Below are 13803 nucleotides of genomic sequence, written 5' to 3' on the forward strand. Positions count from 1 at the left end.
GATGATCTTCAGACGACGGTTTTCCATGAAGAAGAAAAAGCAGAGCGGTCCGAGGGAAGTGTTTATTGTGTGTCTGATGTGTTGTGTGTCAGAACGAGGCTCCCGTGTTTCTCCCTACACACACTCGGGGTTGTTTATTAAACGTGTGACGATGTCGATGTCAACCTCGCAAATGATCTGTGACCGAGGCTCAGACCCTGAACGTGCACTCACCTCAGCCAACGCATGTTTGTTACTGCTGGTTTATGTTGTGTTGGAATGAAGGTCTGTGTAGACTTTGATTAGTTGTGTGTGTGTGGGTTGAGAATATTTATAAGAAGTAGTATTTTCTCTTTTTGTTTCAGAAAGGACATTTTATACTGAAAGTAACAGCTACTGCGTTGCTCGGGCATTAAACACTATTTTTGCTGTCTTACAACTTTATTTATTGTAATATTACGACTTCATTCTCTTATTATTTAATAGCTTTATTCTTGTAATATTATGACTTCATTCTCTTATTATGTAATAGCTTTATTCTTGTAGTATTACGACTTTATTCTCTTCTTATATAACAGCTTTATTCTTGTAATATTAAAACTTTATTCTCTTATTATATAACAGCTTTATTCTTGTAATATTATGACTTTATTCTCTTATTATATAACAGCTTTATTCTTGTAATATTACAACAGAGAACAGACGATTCATTCAGGATGAAAATTGACACTGAAATAAATTGAAATTAACTTTGCTTTACAGCTTGAAACTACTGTAATTATGATTTATTATTCCAAGTGTTAAAGGGTCATCATTCAAATCAGCGTAACATTAACACGTTTATAATCTAAAGAAGCTTTACCATCCCCACTGGGACAAACCCTTCATCAATAGAGTAAGGCTCCTGGTTGGTTTTTGTTTTCCTCGGCCGTGACTGAACTTGTGGACCATTGTTTGACTTCAGATGATTCCTGACTTCCTGTGAGGTTTCTGCTCTTTGACTGAGAGCAGCTCCGTCTCTAATGGACGCGTTCGGGGCCGCGAGCCAACACAGTCATTTTCAGCTGCTTGAAAAGAAATGACTCACAATTAGCTCCATAGAGGTCGACTGTCATCGCACTGATCTCTGGTATTTTTTTTCCCTGATGTGATTAAAGCACGAGAGGCTTTCATGGTGTTTACACTAAAACACGATGGGATCCTCGGGAACAGTGGCCTCGTTGATGAGCCGGAGCGTTTGTGTTTTTTGTTTCCCCCCCCGGAGGCTCCACTCTCTGGCAGAGACTTGACGGCCTGTGTGGGAAGTCCACCTGCATCAACCAAACAAGCCCCCCCCCCCCCCCCGTCCTCCTCCTCCTCCACGCTCCACCACCACCTCCCCTCAGGATGAAGAGGGTGGTGGACAGATGAGTGTTGACTAAGTGCTGCTGACTCGACATTCCTCGCCTACCTCTGTTTGTATGCGTGTGACTAAAAATCCTGCAGCTGTACACAACGGTTAACCAGCAACTCTCCTGAGTGCTTGTTCCACCACCGAGAAAAACACAACTCTGTAACGTCTCCTCTTTGAGAACAATATATAGTTTCTGCATTTGCTTTTGATGTCTTTGTGTTGCTGCAGCTTTCACACATGCAAACACAATCTCCTGAAATCATTCGAAGGGCCTGTATGTGGGAACACAAGAGTTTTAACCATGAGTGAGTGGGCGACGACATTTCTAACACACAACGGCATCGAACAAAAGAAATATAAATATCTCAGGATGAAAAAGAAGTGTTGTGTGTAGAAGATACCGAAAGACATTTTCCAGAGGGTCTGTATGTGAGGACATAAAAGTCGTAGTCAGTTGCTCTGGATGTTTTCCGGGACTTTTCCTGACGTCTTGAATTCATGTCTGAAAACGTCTGTTCAGTGAAATCGACTTAACATATTTAATATCTTTAAGGAATGAGATGCTAACCTCTGACCTTGGAATTAAAGTCTCCCTCTGCTGGTCATTTAAGAGAATGCAGGTTTCAGGCACCTTGGGTTTGGACCTGGAGTCTACAACAACTTTCACACACGTTTTATAGTTTACGAATATAAATACACAAAAAAAAAAGAGGGGAAAAAGATGAAGAAGCTTGTAGACACGTTTCTGCATGTGATATTTGTTACCTCTGAGGATAATGGAGAGTCAAGGACAGAATAGTAAGAGAAGAGATGGGGGAGGGGGGAGGATGAGAGAGAGGAAGGATGGAGAAGTGAGGAGAAGAGACAGAAGAAGCAGAGGAAGAGGAGAAAGTAAAACAAAGGGAGCAAAGGGCAACGTGAGGGCAAAAGGCTGCACGATAGTCAGCTGTCGGATTAGCTTATCGCCCTCTGAGGCTGGATGCCGGTCGGGGGGGGTTTGGGGGGTCGGGGGATTGAGACCGGGCCTGTACCTGTGACTCACTGACCACAGGTGTCAATCAAACCTGACCCGACTGCCAGAGGAATGTGGTAAACAAGCCCGTGCGGTCTCAGAGATCCCGGAGCAGAGAGCTCGGCGAATGACAGCCCGGTGCGGCGAGCGGCTGAATGAGACGTCCAGCTGCCGGTGCCGGTAACACCTGGAGGAGAGGAGGACAGAAAGTAGGCCCCTATCTCCGCCTCGGCTTTGTCTCCTCTGAGGAGCTGTAATCGTACGCCAGGTTCTTCTGCCCGGAGGCGCCGTGAGCAGAGGTTATTGTTCAGGCATCGAACAGTGCACAGCTCTCTCTTCTCAGGTTCCACTCCGGCACTTTCATTTGTCAAGTGTGAGAGTTTTTTTTTTTTTTTTTTTTATTATTATTCTGTCCAGAAGCCAGAATTTCTACAGGCGTAAAAACACTGATCTAAGAAAAACCTGCTTCAGATACGATCCTCAGCACTCGTCTTTCACCTGCTGTGAGGGATCGGGGAGAACAGCACATATTCTATTTTATCATAAGGTTATAAATAAATTCTGTATTAAGGGAAAACAAATGATAAATGAGATACATTTATATAAATTTGTTATGCTACATCTCTTACATCTCAAGCTGCTTTTGGAAATGCACTGAACTCTGCACGTTTTCTATGTATATTTCCATTTTACAGAAATCCAAATCAGTCCATGTAAGAATACAGCAAGAATATTCACAGCTAGCAAGTGGGATTGTTGATTATGTTTCTAACACGTGGCGGACACAAAACCACAATTATGCAAATATATGTCAGGATGAAGAAAAGATGCCCATGTTTACTGTAAAAAACCCTCTGTTCCCTTTCAGTGCACGTCCTAAAGTCCTAATGTCTGAATGTGAGAAGGTCCACTTGATTTATTTTGTTATTCGCTGCCTTCCATCTGAAGTCGGCTCATTTCACATTCAAGCTCTTCTAATATTTCACTTCCCGCTGTGAGAGGTGCGGGGATGAATTGGGATTATGAAGAATTTTTAAGGAGCAGTGTATTTGTCCTCTGGCCAAGATCTAAAGAGAATTGGCCCCTGATTCTTCCAGACGGCTCGAGCGCTCACAGGCTCAGGTTTGACTTTGCACTTTGCTTTTATGTGATTTATTTTTATTTTATGGACACTCTGGCACATGTTTTTATTTGTTTGCAAAGTTCATATTCATCTGCTTTCTTCTTAAAAAGGAGTTTCACTGACAGCATATTTAAGTTAAAGGGAAAAATCTACTACTGCTCTAGTAAGTAGTTAATATCTATATTTTAGATTAGATTCTATCGTGCAGTGGGAAAGTTGACTTTTGGACCCCAGTGCACAGATGTAGAGCTATTTGTTTAAGTAACAGGATTAGTGCAGGTTACGGCTCATTTCAAAGGATATGTTATGCTCTAATTCCTTGTATTGTACAAATATGAAGCCAAAACATCTTGGATACGGGCGCTGCCTTCTTGTTCTAGTGACATCACTTGGGTGTAGCTCTGGGATCAGAGTCCCACTGATTCACGCACTCAGCCATTTGGGAGTCCTTCTCAGCTGTCAATCAAGTTACCCCATCAAGTAACTAATTAAATCCAAACAATCAATAAACAAACATAAAATTCTAATTAAAATGACATAAGACCAAACCTCTACTGCAGCCAGCCACCAGGGGGAGATATCACTGAGCAAATAATGCTTTGTAAGAGTGAATGATGAAGTATAAACCCATCGTGAAGTCAGACATTTGTTGAGCACCATCTTACTTTTTATAAACCAGAAGAAACTATAATTGGAGGAGCAGAGGGAGGAGCCTGCTAATATTGCATGTCCACTTACACCTGTGACCTGCACTGATTGGACGGTACTAGCTGTCAATCACACTATAGCCACGCCGAAATGCATACAATGTTTTATCGCCTGGAATCGACTATCAACTTTTTGCGAACCAGTTGAGTCGCCCTCTGCTGGTCATTTGAGAGAGTGCAGGTTTCAGGCACTTGTGCACCGGCTTCACTTTCCGGATCTGAAGTCCTTTAATCTCTATAACCAGTCCGATCACATGTTCCAAACATCCGATCCTCTCTCTTGAAGATCTTCATCTTGACTGTGTCAGTCTCTTTCTTTCTGTTCATCTCGACGCTGCCTCCTCTTTGTACGAACACTGTGGGTTAACCTCCCGACGCGGCGCTGATCCTTTCATGGTTTAACGTACGTAGCGACCGACCTGACATCCAGCACAACAAAGCTTTGATTCTATCTGATCTCTGCAATTCAAACAGTTCAGTGTGAAGGCGCTCGGTGCTTCCTCCAACGGTGAAGAGACGGCGCTAAGTGCTCCACATGGAGGGAGGGATTAATACTTAAGAACAGCACGGCAGCTGCCTTGACAGCCTGTCTTCTTCCCCAAGGTCTCCTACAGGAGGCAGGGAAATCAAACACGGTCTGGAAGGAGGTCTGGCTCACGTCAAACTCACAACCCTGTCTGTCATTTTGGAAATTCACCGTTTTTTCCAATCATGTTCCTTTGCAGCGTTTTCCAGCGTTTTGTTGCAGCTGCCACCGAGACTGATGTCTGTGCTGCAGCTGGATGTGAACATCTTCAAACTGATCGCTCCTCAGGAAGCAATAACTTTTATCTCTGTAGAAATGTGGCATCTATAGCTAAAATGTTCTGGGAAAGGGTGCAGCACTCATTGGAGCCAAATCGGAAAAAAATTCCAAAACTCTGCAAAACACAATTCAAATGTTGGGAGCTTTGTTTCCCATCGTGTGAATATCAGGAGTTGTTCAGTGAGATTTGCAGCAGATGGCGCTAATCTCCAGTTATTTGCGATTATACCGCTGCAGAGGAAGAGGGTGAAAAGTGATGATGTAATTAAAAGAGCGGCAATCACAGCTGGAGAATCGCTCATTGGTTTCATGTAATGGAAATATTAAGTTCTTGATCAAAACGATAAATAATGCACATCACAAAACACATGCATGCAACATTTACATGTGCTATTAATTATTCACTCACTGTTGTGTACTCACTACATGATACTGATGAGATACAAACTGAGGCACACAACTAATTGCCTTCTCTGTGTGCGCTTAGACGGTATAGTCGTATTAATTATTCATTTATTTCTGAACTTAAATGTAAACCGTCCACTGAATGTTCTCAGTGAATTCAGACACCATTTCTTACAATATTGAGAGAAAATGTTGAAGTAGAATCATTGCAAAACTCAATTTCTCCTTGGGTGATGAAACAGAAGTTGCACTGATTAGTAGGAATAAGTAATTAAGCAGTAGTCAGCAGAGTGAGCTGGTTTTCTACTGGGAGAAAAGCTCCCATTACCACAGACTTGGATTTTTCAACTTTGCAGAACTTTTTACATTCACAAAAATCCCCAAAAAACACACTGGAGGAAAGAAACACATAAAAGGCAGAAAACATTTCCTTTAAGAATTTGAAATGTTGCATTTCTGATGCAGGAGCAACAACAAACCTGAACACAATAAACTTGAGTGTGTCACAGAGCCGTCACATCACATCTCTTCATACCACACAGGTGTGCGTCCTCCCCCGCATGTCACGCTGCCGCACTCACAGGAGACGACAACGCACCGGGCCTCACCACACACGTTACACAACACGGTGTCACAGGAACCACGCGGCACGTTTCAAACCCCCGGCATGTGAGGCGTGCACGGTGCAGATGTGTTTAGCGCTCGGGCCTCAGTTTGGGTGTGGTGGCTTACCATAGAGTGCGGCCTACCCCTTGAAGGGGTGTGGGGGGGGGCATCACAAAACCATTAATTGCACCGAGGCTTTTCATTCCCTCCCCCCAGAGATGAGTCCGATCCAAACCGTATGTGGTCAGGTGGCAAGCTGGGGCTCCCCCCCCCCGAGGTCGTAGGCGGGTTGTGAGGTTGTGCTTTGCACCGCCCGACTAAAAATAAAAAGATCAAGGAGCCTCCAGCAGACATGTTGGTCTGGTTAGACTCACAGAGCTGGAAAAGAAGAGGGGCAGGGGGGGGGGTTAAACCCGGTAGAAAGGTTGTGCATTAGCCCGGTGACCTAACGTGCTTCGGTGACAGAGTTACAGTAACTCAGGAGAGAGTTGAAACACTTTTTAAAGGAGCTGGAGGTTGATGCAGCTGCAGGTATTATCCATTTATTGTCAGTTTTTGAATCCGGAGACTTTCCCATGGAGGCGGTGGACGCACGTCCGAGGTCGGGCCCTACAAGGAGAGCTGCTGTTAACTCCTGTGGCGTGTTGCTAAAGAGAGAACATCATATTTTACAGGAACATTTACACAAGGCGCATTTCTCTTTCCCAGCAGGAGGGAGTTTTTCTCCCCAGAGCCGCCGAGTGGTTTGCTCATTGTGGGAACTGCTTCTGTAATATCGAGAGGTCGTGACCTCGCTGTGTGAAGGGCCTTAAGATCATGTTGGTGTTGATTTGGTGCTAAACAGATATTATCAATATTAATACTGTGACGACCCCTCCCTTTCTGCTAGCATCATGCAGCTGATTACTTCCTGCAGGAGTTGGCAGAAAGGGAGGGTCGTTAGGGCAAGGTGCTCACACCTGGCTAGGCCTCTACCCAAGGTGATATAAGCCAGCCTGGTCTCATTGTCTCTCTCTCTCTCCTAGGCTCCACGCCGCTACAGGTTCTTGGTTCTTGGTTCTTTTTGGCGTCTTCCTTGTACACTCAACAGCAGCACACACATCTCACTCATCCATACACTACATTCACCACTGATGCCACTACTCTCCACACCTCATGCTTTTTGTACATATAATTGTTCAAGTTATAATAAAACCTTTTCATTTAGCACTTTCAATCCTGACTCGTCTCCCCTCCTTGTCACATATGTTGAGCCAGTTTGTGACAAGTGGGGGCTCGTCCGGGATACAGTATTAGGATTAAAATAGCTTAAATTTGGTCTGTACTGGTAAATTGGCCCGGTTTAGGTTGGTGTGTGCTTCCTCCTCTTGCAGACAATGGTTTTTGGTTTGCTTTGTTGGAGTGTACACTACTTGTTGTTGGACATAGCTGACTGTGCGTTGGTTAGTCATCAACTGTTCTGGGAGGGGAAATGTCAGGTTGTTGTCAGTGCTGGTTATTTCTTGTAGGAAATTAAGGAGAGGTATTTGGTCCATTTCTGTTTGTGGTGAAGGTGATTGGATTTGACTGGGGCTTTGCGTTTAGCCCTATCTGGGGTATGTTGGTATCTGTTGGAGCAGGAGTTTCTACCCCCTGTTAGGTTTGGTAGCGGGTTCCTTTAGGGGACTCGTGGTGATCACTTTAGGTGGCGGCGAAGGTGGGTAGAGCTATTAGCTCGGGAGCACCTCTAGGGTTGGGAGAGGGTTGCCAGTCCTCTGGTGGCCTTCTTCTCACCACTGGTTTCGCGTGCATAAGTACCCCCCACCATTAACTGCACGAAGACTAGGATAAGTTAGTTAGCTAGTTTTAATGGTTGTAGTTAATATCAGTAAAGGGGGGAGGCTCCTGTTCACCTGTTACCTCAGGTTTGGGTTTTCTGCGTGTCTCAGTCAAGGTTTGTAACTTGTTAGGCTGATTGTTTTTGAGGATGGCTTCCCTTGTGGAGAGTTTCATCCAGGATCCTTCACAGGCTTTGCTGGACCAGTGCACTAAAGATCAACTTCTTAGGATAGCAGAGCACTATGAAGTTGACATTTCAGATATAAAGTTAAAGGAGAGTGTGAAGACCTGCTTAAGGGATGGTCTGTTTGAGGCTGGAGTTTTGTGCAGGCAGTCTGTAAGCAGTCCAGTGACCAGTGTAGTGCCTAATCCTGGAGCTCTAACATTTGAACAACAGAAGGAGTTGCTGCAGTTGCAGTTAAAACAGCAGTTAGAGTTGGAGAGGTTGAAATGTGAAAAGGAAGTAGAGTTGGAAACTATAAAGCATAAAACTGAGTGTGCCAAGTTGGAAATGCAACAGCATCAACTACAGCTGGTAAGAGAGGGTAAACTTTCAGATATGGGGAGAGTGGATAGTTTTGAGGCCTCAGGGGGCAAGTCTTCCCAGTGTGACCTGGTTAATAATCTCCGCCTGCTTCCCAGGTTTAGTGAGTCTGATCCAGATTCATTTTTTTCTCTGTTTGAGAGGATAGCAGATGCTCGAGACTGGCCAGACGCAGACAGAACGATGCTGTTACAGTGTGTTCTGACTGGAAAGGCCCAGGAGGCTTACTCTGCTTTAAGTGTATCAGAAAGTAAGGTTTATGACACAGTGAAGGCAGCAGTGTTAAAAGCTTATGAACTTGTGCCAGAGGCACATCGCCAGCGTTTCAGATCTGGGAAGAGGCGGGATAATCAGACCTACACTGAATTGGCCCGTGATTTGACTTCCCAGTTTAACCGCTGGTGTGCAGCATCTGAAGTTGTTGCATTTGATGATCTCTGCAACCTGGTGGTACTGGAACAACTTATGAACTCTGTACCTGAGCGGGTGGCTACCTACATTACTGAACATAAGGTAAAAACCCCGAGAGATGCTGCAGTCTTGGCTGATGAGTATGTTCTAACACACAGAAGTTTCTGGGACACAACGGGAGCAGCTGGTCATAGAAATGACACTTATTCTAGGCCAGTAAAGATAAAAACAGCTAACGAGGCAGATCGGCAAAAGTTTACTCAGGGTGGGCGGAGTTCAGTAGTAAATTCTGACACCTGTAGGTACTGTCAGGCAAGGGGGCACTGGAAAAAGGAGTGTCCAGTGCTGAAAGCCAGGAGGTCCTCTGGTCGGGTGAAACCTGCTGTTATGGCTGCTCCAGTTATAACATCTGAGAGCAGGGCGTTAGGTCAAGTGCAGGCTTGTACTAAGCCGGTAGCTCCTCAGGATGACTACTCTGCTTTCATTTCGGATGGGTGGGTCTCTTTGGTAGGAGGTGGGGTGCAGGTTCCCATTAAAATCCTAAGAGATACTGGAGCACTAGATTCTTTCATTCTTGAGTCTGTGTTACCATTTTCATCCAGGACTGATACTGGTGGATGTGTAATCACACTGGGGATGGGTATGGTTCCATTCTCGGTCCCATTGCATCGGTTGGTTCTAAATTGTGGTCTTGTTCAGGGGGAGGTGTCAGTGGGTGTTCGTCCCCAGTTACCTATTGGGGGTTTGCATATGATTTTGGGGAATGATTTGGCTGGTGACAAGGTGTGGGCCGATGGTCAGCCTAATGTAGTGCAGCCCCCTACATTCCCCACTGTAGTAGAGCCCTCTGTGACACCACTGCACTTGGGTGACATTTTCCCAGCCTGTGCCGTCACTCGTGCTGCCAGTCGTGATGCTCAGAGGATGGTGGAGCCAGAGTGGTTGGAGTTGCCAGATTCTTTGCTGGTTGACCAGTTAGCGGGTTCTCAGGCTGAGCTAGTGGCAGAACAGAAGGCTGATTCCTCTTTAATGGAGCTGTTTGACCAAGTTGTGCCAGCATCAGAGGTGAGGGATACTGCCCAGTGCTATTTCCTCCTAAATGGGCTATTGGTTCGGAAGTGGCTGTCACATGGTGATGCATCTGTAGGAGAGCCAATCTTCCAAGTTGTTGTCCCTACAAACTGTCGCAATAAAGTGCTCCAGACGTCACATGGTGACGTGGCAGGTCATCTTGGCGTCCGTAAAACTTACCACCGTATATTGCAGCATTTCTTCTGGCCACGCTTAAAGAGAGATGTTGCTCTTTTCGTTAAGACGTGTCATACCTGTCAGATCACTGGCAAGCCAAATCAGGTTGTTAAACCTGCTCCTCTACAGCCAATCCCCGCCATTGGACAGCCATTTGAGCATTTGATTATTGATTGTGTGGGGCCCCTACCTCGGTCCAAATCTGGACACACATATTTGCTGACTGTAATGTGTCAGGTTACCAGGTATCCTGCTGCTTACCCACTTCGCAGCATTACAGCCAAAGCCGTGGTTGGAGCGTTGACTCAGTTCATTTCAGTATTTGGCATCCCTAAAGTCATACAGTCTGACCAAGGTTCTAACTTCACATCCCATCTGTTTGCTCAGGTGCTTAAACAATTACACATCAAGCATAACAAATCAACAGCCTACCATGCGCAAAGTCAGGGTGCGCTTGAACGTTTCCACCAAACGTTGAAATCACTGTTGCGAGCTTATTGTACAGAACTGTCGGGTGACTGGGGGGGTGGGCTGCCCTGGTTGCTGTTAGCAGCTCGCGAAGTTATCCAGGAAAGTACTGGATTCAGCCCGAATGAACTGGTGTTTGGCCATAAAGTGCGTGGCCCACTTGCAGTTTTGCAAGATGGTTGTTTGCCAGAGGATCCACCTCCAAATCTTAAGGATTATGTTAGTGGTTTCAGATTGAAACTGTACAGGGCAGGTGAGCTGGCTAAGCAAAAGCTGCAGAAGTCACAGGGCAAGATGAAGCAACGATATGACCAACGGGCTGAGGCTCGCCAGTTTAACCCAGGTGACCGTGTACTTACTCTTCTGCCTCTGGTAGATTCCCCTTTTCAAGCTAAGTACAGTGGTCCTTTCTCTGTGGTGCGTCAAGTCTCTGATCTAAACTATTTGATTGAAACTCCTGGCCGTAGAAAATCTACAAGGTTGTGTCATGTAAACCTCCTGAAGCCATATCACACTAGTGAGTCTGTGTCTCCACTGCCGAAGAGCTCTCCAGCCAAGCCAATGTTGGTCTCTGGCCCTGTTTTGACCTCTTCCATGTCTGAACTAGTGGTAGTTGAGGAGGAAGGGTTGGATATTGCTCCAGATGATGGGTTGTTGCGGGGCCGGTTGAAAAATTCAGAGACGTTACAAGATCTAAATATCCTTGTCGGGCACTTAAATGTGGTTAAACGTGATGAATTGATTAAACTAATTAACAGCTATCTATCACTGTTTTCTGATACCCCAACCCAAACGCACTTAATTGAGCATGACATAGATGTTGGAGTTGCTGAGCCCATCAAGCAGCGTTTTTATCGTGTGTCAGATGAAAAAAGGAGACAGTTGGAGGCTGAAGTACAGTACATGCTGGGTAATGATATTGCTGAGCCTTGTTCATCAAACTGGGCCTCCCCATGCCTCCTAGTAAAAAAGGCAGATGCTAGTTTGAGGCCCTGTACTGACTATCGTAAGGTGAACAGTATCACTAAACCTGATCTGTATCCACTTCCTCGTATGGAAGATTGTATTGATATGGTTGGTTCAGCCACATTTGTGAGCAAATTTGATCTTCTCAAAGGGTACTGGCAAGTCCCACTCACCAAAAGGGCAAGGGATATTTCAGCCTTCATAACTCCTTCTGGCTTGTATTCGTACACTGTTATGCCATTTGGTTTGAGGAATGCTCCTGCAACATTTCAACGGCTAATGAATCGGGTTGTTTCAGGGCTTACAGGTTGTGCAGTATACCTAGATGATGTTGTGGTGTATTCTGACACCTGGGAAGAACATGTACAGCGTATAGGTGCTCTCTTTGACAGGTTGGTCTGGGCCAACTTGACAGTAAATCTGGCCAAGTGTGAGTTTGCCAGAGCCACTGTGACCTATCTTGGGAAGGTGGTGGGTCAAGGCCAGGTTCGACCTGTGGAGGCCAAGGTCATGGCAGTGCAAAAGTTTCCCCCCCCTACCACCAAGAAAGAGCTGATGCGTTTCCTAGGGTTGGTAGGCTACTACCGCAGTTTTTGCAAAAACTTTTCATCTGTGGTTGCACCCTTGACCGACCTCTTGAAAGCTAAAGCTGAATATATTTGGTCTTCAATGTGTCAAAATGCATTTGACAGTGTAAAAGCCTTGTTGTGTTCAGCCCCAGTGCTGGCAGCGCCACGATTTGATCAGCCCTTTAAACTTCATGTAGATGCCAGCAATGTGGGTGTTGGGGCCGTCCTGTTGCAGGAGAATGCGGAGGGTGTAGAGTGTCCTGTGAGCTTCTTCTCAAGAAAATTTAACAAGCATCAATACAACTATTCAGTGATTGAGAAGGAGGCTTTGGCACTTGTTTGGGCTCTGCAGCATTTTGATGTCTATGTCGGCTCAGGGTTATCTCCGCTGACTGTCTTCACTGACCATAACCCCCTCACCTTCTTGAAGTCACTGCAAAATCCTAATCAGAGGCTAATGAGGTGGGCGCTGTTCCTGCAGCCATATAACCTAGACATCCGACACATTAAGGGGACTGACAATGTAATGGCAGATGCCCTGTCTCGGGCACCTGTGGACCCTTAGTCTATTTATTCATGCTGTCTCTCATTTCCATGTTCTCCTCTGCTCATCTCTCGGCTCTTCATTCCCTTAAAATGCTCCTTTGGTACCAAGGCTGCTGGGTTGGTGAGGATGGAGGGATGTGCTGGAGGATGCAGCCTGGGGGGAGTGCAGTACTGACTGTCAGTTATTGGTAACGTATGAACCATGACAGATTGGAACATATTGACACTTATTTGATGTATAACACGAGGTGGAACCTCGTTCTTATGGAGGGGGGTGTGACGACCCCTCCCTTTCTGCTAGCATCATGCAGCTGATTACTTCCTGCAGGAGTTGGCAGAAAGGGAGGGTCGTTAGGGCAAGGTGCTCACACCTGGCTAGGCCTCTACCCAAGGTGATATAAGCCAGCCTGGTCTCATTGTCTCTCTCTCTCTCCTAGGCTCCACGCCGCTACAGGTTCTTGGTTCTTGGTTCTTTTTGGCGTCTTCCTTGTACACTCAACAGCAGCACACACATCTCACTCATCCATACACTACATTCACCACTGATGCCACTACTCTCCACACCTCATGCTTTTTGTACATATAATTGTTCAAGTTATAATAAAACCTTTTCATTTAGCACTTTCAATCCTGACTCGTCTCCCCTCCTTGTCACATATGTTGAGCCAGTTTGTGACAATACTAATAAGTTTAAGTTTCTAATAATATTAATAAGTTATTGGTTAAAAATGCAGATAAAGGTGAATTACAGTGTTTTATTTTGTATAAATTAAATCAAGACTAAAGAGTTTTATCGGCTGTCAAGCAAACACCAAGTGACGTAATAGTGTGGCGTTGAATGGAGGGTTGGTAATTTGAACCACGTTTTTCATCTTATTTGTGGAAATGCTCTTCACGTGCCGATTGCCCGAAGAAGTCGTCTGTGAAAGAAGAAGAAGAAAGAGCTGGTGCCTTTGGCCGGAGCAGCTTCGTGAACCGGAGTCTCCCCCAGCCGGAGAGACAAACTTCATTCAATCAATCCAGGGTCTTCTAATTAAAAAATTCTGAATCTTATGCTTAAAATATGTTAAAATTTCCACACACCAGGTTTGAAATACCTGCAGGACTTTAGCATGTCCATGTTCTTAAGCTTTAATAAAACTACAAACAAGACCAACACCTGCAGAAACCCTGTAAATAATTTCTGTCTCAAATATGGTTTCT

The 13803-nt window shown here is 45.2% G+C and overlaps 1 long non-coding RNA gene across 1 annotated transcript; it reads left to right on the plus strand.

Moving 5' to 3' along the window:
- Window positions 1-12094: 12094 nt before the first annotated feature.
- LOC133959323 (uncharacterized) lies at window positions 12095-13228 on the plus strand. Its single transcript, XR_009921783.1, has 2 exons — window positions 12095-12516; window positions 12710-13228. It is a non-coding gene; the product is annotated as an uncharacterized LOC133959323 (long non-coding RNA).
- The last annotated feature ends 575 nt before the right edge of the window (window positions 13229-13803 follow it).

Source organism: Platichthys flesus, chromosome 8, assembly GCF_949316205.1.
Source record: "Platichthys flesus chromosome 8, fPlaFle2.1, whole genome shotgun sequence".
Lineage (NCBI taxonomy): Eukaryota > Metazoa > Chordata > Actinopteri > Pleuronectiformes > Pleuronectidae > Platichthys > Platichthys flesus.